We start from the raw sequence: 8,908 nt of genomic DNA on the forward strand, positions 1-8,908 counted from the left end.
TTCACACTGCAAGCTGTTATAAGCCTGCTCCCAGTGTATAGTGACACCTACCGTGCGGAAGAGATATGGCTGGCTCGTATTCTCGAAGTCAACTTCCTGAATGAATGAATGAAAACTTTATTTAACAGATTGCAGAATGGGTACAATACAGTACGGCGTTAAGGGGATGCAGACCTGAGAAAGACGTTTGTCTTGTTTCCATCAGGGTCCCCCATTTTCAATTCATATAGACATTTATGACATACACAACATACATGACATTTATGGCATAGGGACATATAGGTATTTAGTACTGATACATTTGTGACATAAACGGTATTCAAATATACAGTACTGTTACCCTTAGATCCTGACAGAGTATATACATATGATGGGGAGGGGACTGTACATTAGGAGGGGGTGGGTGGGTGGGAGAGAGATATACATACGGGATACGGCGGGGAGGGAATATATACATGTGGTGGGGAGGAGACTGTCTATTAGGAGGTGGTGGGGGTTTTGGGCATTTACGGTGGGCAGTTTCGAATTGCAGCCTCCCGTAGGTGCTCTTTAAGAGCGGTTTTGAATGTGGGTAGGGATTCACATTCCTTTACAGCTTTGGGTAGGGCGTTCCACATTGATGTGGCACAATTGCTAAACGTATTTAGTCCCTTGTTTGAGCCGAATCTGGGTTTAACATGATTTGTTGAGCTTCCTCTGGTGTAGTGGTTGTGGTATTCACTGACCTTTGGGAAGTATTTTGACATGTACATGGGTACCTTAGTCGTATAGTGTATCTTGTAGACCAGGCCCATTGCAAGTTGCTGTACTCTGTCGTCTACTCTAAGCCATCCTAGGTTGTCAAAGTGGGCAGGGGTGAGGTGGGTTCTGGGGGTAAGGTCAAGTAGTAGTCTGACCAGTTTGTTTTGTGATGTTTGTAATTTTGTTTTAAGCGCCTTTGAGGTGCTTTGGTACCATGAGGTGCACGCATAGTCGTAGTACCCTTGAAGACCCTGTGGTCTTTTTAACTTTCTGTCGTGCATCACATAGATATCTATCTATGGTGCATCATGTCTATGGCTTGGGGGGGGGGCATGCACTTTTAGAATCACCGGAAAGGCTTTCGAAATAGTGAAATGCCATGTTGGCCTCGATATTTTCAAACCAAATGATATGAAAAGGTTATGTAATGAACGAGAATGTGATAAAAAAATATGTACTAAAAACGGAGCTCAACGCATACATTTGTCCACATACATTGTTCCACAAGGAAGCATACTAGGACCGCTACTATTCCTAATTTATGCAAATGACATGTCGTCAGCTTGTGACTGCAACTTGTTCCTGTTTGCGGACGACTCAGCCCTGCTGGTCTCTGACAAGAACAAGTTACAGGTTGAAAAAGCCCTCAGCTCGGAACTAGGCAAAATCTGCATATGGCTCGCCGACAACAAACTATCATTACACATGGGCAAAACAGAGTCCATTCTCTTCGGTTCAAATAACAAACTCAGCAAGACCGACGGCTTCTCGGTTACAGTGGGTGACAATATTATCACAAGGAAAGATGAAATTACCTACCTGGGTTCCATCCTAGAGGCTAATCTTTCCTGTGACAAAATGGCATCCAATGTAATAAAAAAAGTCAACCAACGAACGCGATTCTTGTACCGGATCTCCTCTCTGGTAAACAAGAATACCCTGAAGACTCTAGCAGGAGCACTCATTCAAGGGTACTACGACTATGCTTGCACCTCATGGTACCAAAGCACCTCAAAGGCACTAAAAAACAAATTACAAACATCTCAAAACAAGCTAGTCAGACTACTACTTGACCTGACTCCTAGAACCCACCTCACCCCTGCCCACTTTGACAACCTAGGATGGCTTAGAGTAGACGACAGAGTACAGCAACTTGCAATGGGCCTGGTCTACAAGATACACTACGCGACCAAGGTACCCATGTACATGTCAAAATACTTCCCAAAGGTCAGTGAATACCACGATCACAACACCAGAGTGAGCTCCACAAATCATGTAAAACCCAGATTCGGCTCAAACAAGGGACTAAACACGTTTCGCAATTATGCCACATCAATGTGGAACGCCCTGCCTAAAGCTGTAAAGGAATGTGAATCACTACCCACTTTCAAAAACACTCTAAAAAAACACCTACGTGAGACTGCAATTCGAAACTGGTCCCTACAAATGTCCTAACCTAGTTGTACAGTAAATGACCAAGTAAGGCTTTGTCAATATTCCAATGTACAGTGTAAACTGTGTGTGTGTCCCCTACCCAACCCCCCCCCCCCCCCCCCCCCACCTCCAATGTACAGCCCTCACCCAACCCACCCAACCCCACCCCACCCAACCAACCTCCTCCAATGTACAGTTTCTACGCCAAATGTATATACACTCCTTTTCTGGACACTTTTGTATCACAAACAGTACTGTATTTGCAAATCTGATATGTCATAAATGTATAGATGTAGCAGTACTGTCTATCTGTATGTTTGATTGATTGATTGATTGATTGAAACGTTTATTAACAGATTGCAGAATGGGTACAGTACAGTACAGCTCAATACATACAATTGTTAAGAGGATGCAGACCTGAGAAAGACTTTCGTCTTGTTTCCATCAGGGTCCCCCATTTTCAATTCATCATATGACACACATGACATACAGATAGACAGTACTGCTACATCATATATGTTATGATGCATTGAAAATGGGGGACCCTGATGTAAACAAGACGAAAGTCTTTCTCTGGTCTGCATCCCCTTAACAATTGTATGTATTGAGCTGTACTGTACTGTACCCATTCTGCAATCTGTTAATAAACTTTTCAATCACAGACTACCATTGACCTCATTCTGACCTCCGACAAGTCCAAGATCTCAAATAAAGGGGTTATAGCATGTGGGTTAAGTGATCATTATATGATATTCTGTACCCGAAAAAAACTAAAACAAAAGGCTGGCTGCCACAAAACAGTCACATCTAGAGACCTCAAAACCTACTCTAGCGAGGCCTTCAACCTTGAACTGGAGAGTCTGGACTGGTCAGATGAACTCAATGGTACACTGGTTGACGAAACATGGCTTGGTTTCAAAACCAAATTCTCAGCAATACTAAACGACATGGCCCCCCTAAGAACCACCAGGGTAAAAAATCGCGCTGAGCCGTGGATGCACTCCGAAATACTGGCCGCTATGAAAACCAGAGACAAAAAATGCTCTGAGTTTCGTAAAAGTCAGTCAAAGCTTACTAAAAGCACGAGCAGTGAACTCCAAGCCCACGTGACTGAACTCAAACTAGAAAGAAACAGACTAAGAAACGACGTAAACTCCATGATCAAAACTGCAAAAAAGAATTTCATCAATGACAAAACTGAGGAAAACAAAAACAAACCACGTGAACTTTGGAAATTACTCAATAATCAACTAGGATGCAGTAAAAAACTTAAAACCAGATTCTCAAACATAAACATAAAAACTGACAACACGCTCATCACAGACAAGCTGGATGTAGCCAATTACTTAAACATTTTCTTCACAAACATAGCCACAACACTGGTAAACAAACTACCCTCCCACTCAGGGCTTTATGGGGTAGAACACATAGTAGCTTTCTACAAAAACCTAGGGGTCCGCAAGGACGACTTCAAGCTGGAAATGGTAACAACAGATGAGGTACTCAATAAACTGAGCGCCCTCCAACCTAACAAGGCCACTGGCCATGACAACATCCCCTCCAAATTCCTCAGAGACTCAGCAGCCGCCATCACACCAATCATCACACACATAATAAACCTCTCCATAAAACAGGGACACGTCCCCAAGGACTTCAAAATTGCGAGGGTGACCCCTCTGCACAAAAAGGGCAGCAAATTAGACCCAGGCAACTACCGCCCTGTTTCTATTCTCACCTCCATCTCGAAAGTCATGGAAAAAATAGTCTACGAACAGGTCGAAAAGTACCTAGCGGAAAAAAATCTAATCTACGAATTCCAATCTGGCTTCAGAACATCCCACTCCACTGACACATGCCTTCTCTATTTGAATGACCACATCAAACAAGAGGTGGACGCAGGCAAATACTGCGGCATGGTCATGCTGGACCTACAAAAGGCCTTTGACACGGTCAATCACTCCATTCTGATTGACAAGCTAAAAGCAATTGGTTTTGATAGTCTATCAGTGAGCTGGATGCAATCCTACCTTGAGGGGAGGGAACAGATGGTGGAGGTAAACGGTACCCTATCCCCCCCCCTCACAGTGAGCTGTGGTGTTCCACAAGGAAGCATACTAGGACCGCTACTGTTCCTAATTTATGCAAATGACATGTCGTCAGCTTGTGACTGCAACTTGTTCCTGTTTGCGGACGACTCAGCCCTGCTGGTCTCTGACAAGAACAAGTTACAGGTTGAAAAAACCCTCAGCTCGGAACTAGGCAGAATCTGCATATGGCTCGCTGATAACAAACTATCATTACACATGGGCAAAACAGAGTCCATTCTCTTCGGTTCAAATAACAAACTCAGCAAGACCGACGGCTTCTCAGTTACAGTGGGTGACAATATTGTCACAAGGAAAGATGAAATTACCTACCTGGGGTCCATCCTAGAGGCTAATCTCTCCTGTGACAAAATGGCATCCAATGTAATAAAAAAAGTCAACCAACGAACTCGATTCTTGTACCGGATCTCCTCTCTGGTAAACAAGAACACCCTGAAGACTCTGGCAGGAGCACTCATTCAGGGGTACTACGACTATGCTTGCACCTCATGGTACCAAAGCACCTCAAAGGCGCTAAAAACAAAATTACAAACATCTCAAAACAAACTGGTCAGACTACTGCTTGACCTTACTCCTAGAACCCACCTCACCCCTGCCCACTTCGACAACCTAGGATGGCTTAGAGTAGACGACAGAGTACAACAACTTGCAATGGGCCTGGTCTACAAGATACACTACACGACCAAGGTACCCATGTACATGTCAAAATACTTCCCAAAGGTCAGTGAATACCACGATCACAACACCAGAGGGAGCTCCACAAATCATGTCAAACCCAGATTCGGCTCAAATAAGGGACTAAACACGTTTCGCAATTATGCCACATCAATGTGGAACGCCCTACCCAAAGCTGTAAAGGAATGTGGATCACTACCCACTTTCAAAACCTCTCTCAAGGGACACCTACGGGAGACTGCAATTCAACACTGGCCCCTGTAAATATCCTAACCCAATCATTCCAACCCCCTCCAATGTACAGTCATTTACCTAGTATGGTTTTGTCAATAGTTCAATGTACAATTGTGTTTGTTTGTACAGTGTCTCCTCCCCCCCCCCCCCCCTCAATGTACAGTGTTACTTGTTTATACAGTGTGCCCCCCGCCCCCCCCCCCCCCCCAACCACCTCCAATGTAAATTACCCAGTATGGTTGTCAATATCCCAATGTACCCAACCCCCCCCACCCAACCTCCAATGTACAGTTTCTACGTCAAATGTATATACTCCCTTTTCTTGACTCCTTCTGTATCACAAACAGTACTGTATTTGCAAATCTGGTATGTCATAAATGTATAGATGTAGCAGTACTGACTATCTGTATGTCATGTATGTCATATATGTCTATATGAATTGAAAATGGGGGACCCCGATGGAAACAAGACGAACGTCTTTCTCAGGTCTGCATCCCCTTAACAATTGTATGTATTGAGCCGTACTGTATTGTACCCATTCTGCAATCTGTTAAATAAAGTTTTCATTCATTCATTCATTCATCCGTTTGTTTCCCCCCAATACCAAGATGGCGGCGGTCTCGTGACGTCAGAGTGTCTTCGAGATATTGACAACTGCACTTCCTCGTTACGTGGAGCTCGTGAGGGGGGAGGGGGGAAGAGCGCGCGGGGGGATAAAATGAATGCATGTTAATTCGAGCCTTGACGTGGTTGTAGCTTTCAAACGTTCATTCATTTGATCCCCCGCGCTCTCTCCCATGAGCTCAAAATACCGGAAGTGTTGCTACATAGGCTGCTACTGTAATTTTCCACAATGCTCATGCTGTAAATCAAGACTCGCCCAGGTGAAAGGTGATGGCACCCAGTCATATAGGTTGGGTAAAACGAGAGAAAATATCCAACGTTTTAACAAAATCTCTAGAACTCACTGCCCTGGCTGTATGCAACGTTATGTCTTGCAGAAACACAGCAGTGCCGTCATGGTCATATATCCATAAGAAATATCAATTTAAAATACTGGCTAACTAACAGTCTCCCTCAATTAATATTCAATGTGTTTGTAATATAGGTCAGGCATATTTCACAGGATACCCTTTTCATGAAGAAGTGAATGACAACTGTCAGTATTATGTACAAAACTGTGTATACATCTGATTAGCACCATTACTCATTTATATATTTTATACCCAGTTAAATCACCTGTACATTGTATATTACTATTGCACTTTACTGTTACATTTGCAGTCGTTGGATGCCAAACCTATTTTCGCTGTACTCTATGACAATACATTTGAATCTCATCTAATTATGAGCGTATTTCCCATCTCTTACAGGGCCATTTATTTTTATGGCTCTGAACTATATTGGATGTTCACTTTTAACTGCACACTACCTTTTGGATACATATGGGTCCTTCATCAAAGCAGTCTCCAATTATCCATATTATGCACCTGCATACTAGGATCCTTAGTTGCGGCTTCCGAATTATCCATGCAATATTCTGTATGCAAAACAGATTTGTATGAATACTATAAGGAGCTACATTTTAAGTATGGAGTGGATGGATCGTTGCAATCCCACATTTCTCATAAATTTGATAACCCAGGGTGAGTATTCACGAAAAACATTCAGAGTACTCATCTAGAGTCTGCAGTCAATTTCTACAAATTGTTGGCTCCTGAAGGTGGAAATTGTGCAATTCACCTCGAATGTAATACAAGACCAGACAAAGCATCAGAAGGGCTGCACAAACTGTTCATATTTTACTTTAACTAGTACAGGTCTTCCCTTAATTAATGTTGTGGTTGGCTATTGGCATAGCATAGGCCTACTTTTCCTATATTATGTTTGCATCATCTAGTGATGCAAGCAAGCTCATTCTAATCATAACTTGTAACAAAATTGCAATAATCTTTTTGTTTGCCTAATAAAAACAACCCCATTACACACAAAAATGACAGAGAATGCACTGGTGGCTAGTTTTATTGACACAGACAAGCTACTGACACAAGCTACATCATTTTCCTCTATGATAAAGTCCCGACTTGAGTATTATTTATGACAAAGTAGTCGGGAATATTTAAAAGTGGATGAAGCTATATGTAATATGAAGGTAGAAATTCACATGTAAAAACAAGAGAAATAATAAACAAAAAATTATCTATGATGGCTGGTTAAGATGCTCAGTCACATTCCACCAAAACAAAAGTACAAGGTCAAAAGTATCCCCGCTCAGTTAAGAAATATACAACCAACTGGCAAACACAGGAAAAGTCTAAATAATGGAAATGTTTTATTGTACGACAAAGTTATTCCATAATGCATTCGTATGGGATTCTTTTTAGATTCAAATTATAATACACACTCTTACGCAGAGTTGCCTGCACATCACGTGACAGTCATCCAACTCTACACAGGCAAGCGATTATAATATATATACACACAGGGAGCAGACATTCTTGAGAAGAACTTTTGAAATAAAGACTAGTTTGCATAGGTGTTCATTTGGGCTTTATTGCCGTACAGGCAAACATCCATTTCAACATGTCATGTTACTCAGAAATAATCTTTAGATTCTATTGAGGGGTCTTGTCCAGTGTTTTCAAATTTAGTTAACTTAGTTTTTCTTGTTAACAAAGCTGAGACCAGGGCCTGTAACAACAATAAACAATAATGTATTTTTCTTTTAGGAGTGCTGATCCAAGCGGCTCGTCACCAACACGTGAGACACCGGTATCGAATCCGGCTGTCAGAGTTGCCTCCGGCTTGGGCCGGCCGTCATACTGACTCAATTGGCAGAGTCAGCGGGAGGGGAGTCGATGGGTGGTAATCTGGTCGTTGTAAACAGCGACTCCTACAGGTCGGTCAGGGCGCCTGCACAGCAAGGACAGGAGATGTCGAGGGTAGTGTGAGCCTCCCACACGTTACACCTCGCCAATGAGAGTCCGCGCTGGCAGGTGAAAAGAAGTGGCTGGCTGACTCTGCATGTATCGGAGGGGACATGCGATAGATTCAACCCTCCCTACGACCGACCAGTGGGGGGCACATGCGAGCAATGATCAAGACAGGGGAGGGGGGAATTGGCGCGACTAAATTGGGATGGGAGAAAATTTGAAGACATTTTGCCAAGTTAAATTTGTAGTCAGATATTTGATTCGTTTCAAGCACATAATTTGCTTATGATTTTTGCAGTGTGGAGTTCTCTCTCCCGATTGGAAAAAGTGGGAAGAGATAGCAGAACATTTATTTTCTGTTAACTGCAGAACTGAGGGACTGGGAGACACCCATGTTACTGACCAGACACTATAATCAGTGATGGCTGTCGGAATGTAGAGCTATTATTTTAACATGTAGACCACTTATTTTAACAAAAGAAATACCACTTGCAGCTCCTTTAACCCTTTCACTACCACACTACAGACGGTTAACCTTTCACTACCACACTACAGAAGGTTAACCTTCTGTAGTGTGGTTGTGAGTTTTTCCGAATTTCCCATCAGTTAATTCCCCCAAAAAAGTTGAATACACAAATGTGGCTGGGGGAACTGATTCACTCAGCATGAATGGATTATAGGGTAAATAAAAATACACAAAAAAAAACATTAAAAGACCCCCCCCCCCCCCCCCCCGTTTAATTTTGATTATAATAGATTCTAACATATTCAAATCGATATGCATCG

Source organism: Notolepis coatsorum, assembly GCF_963971535.1.
Source record: "Notolepis coatsorum genome assembly, chromosome: 2".
Lineage (NCBI taxonomy): Eukaryota > Metazoa > Chordata > Actinopteri > Aulopiformes > Paralepididae > Notolepis > Notolepis coatsorum.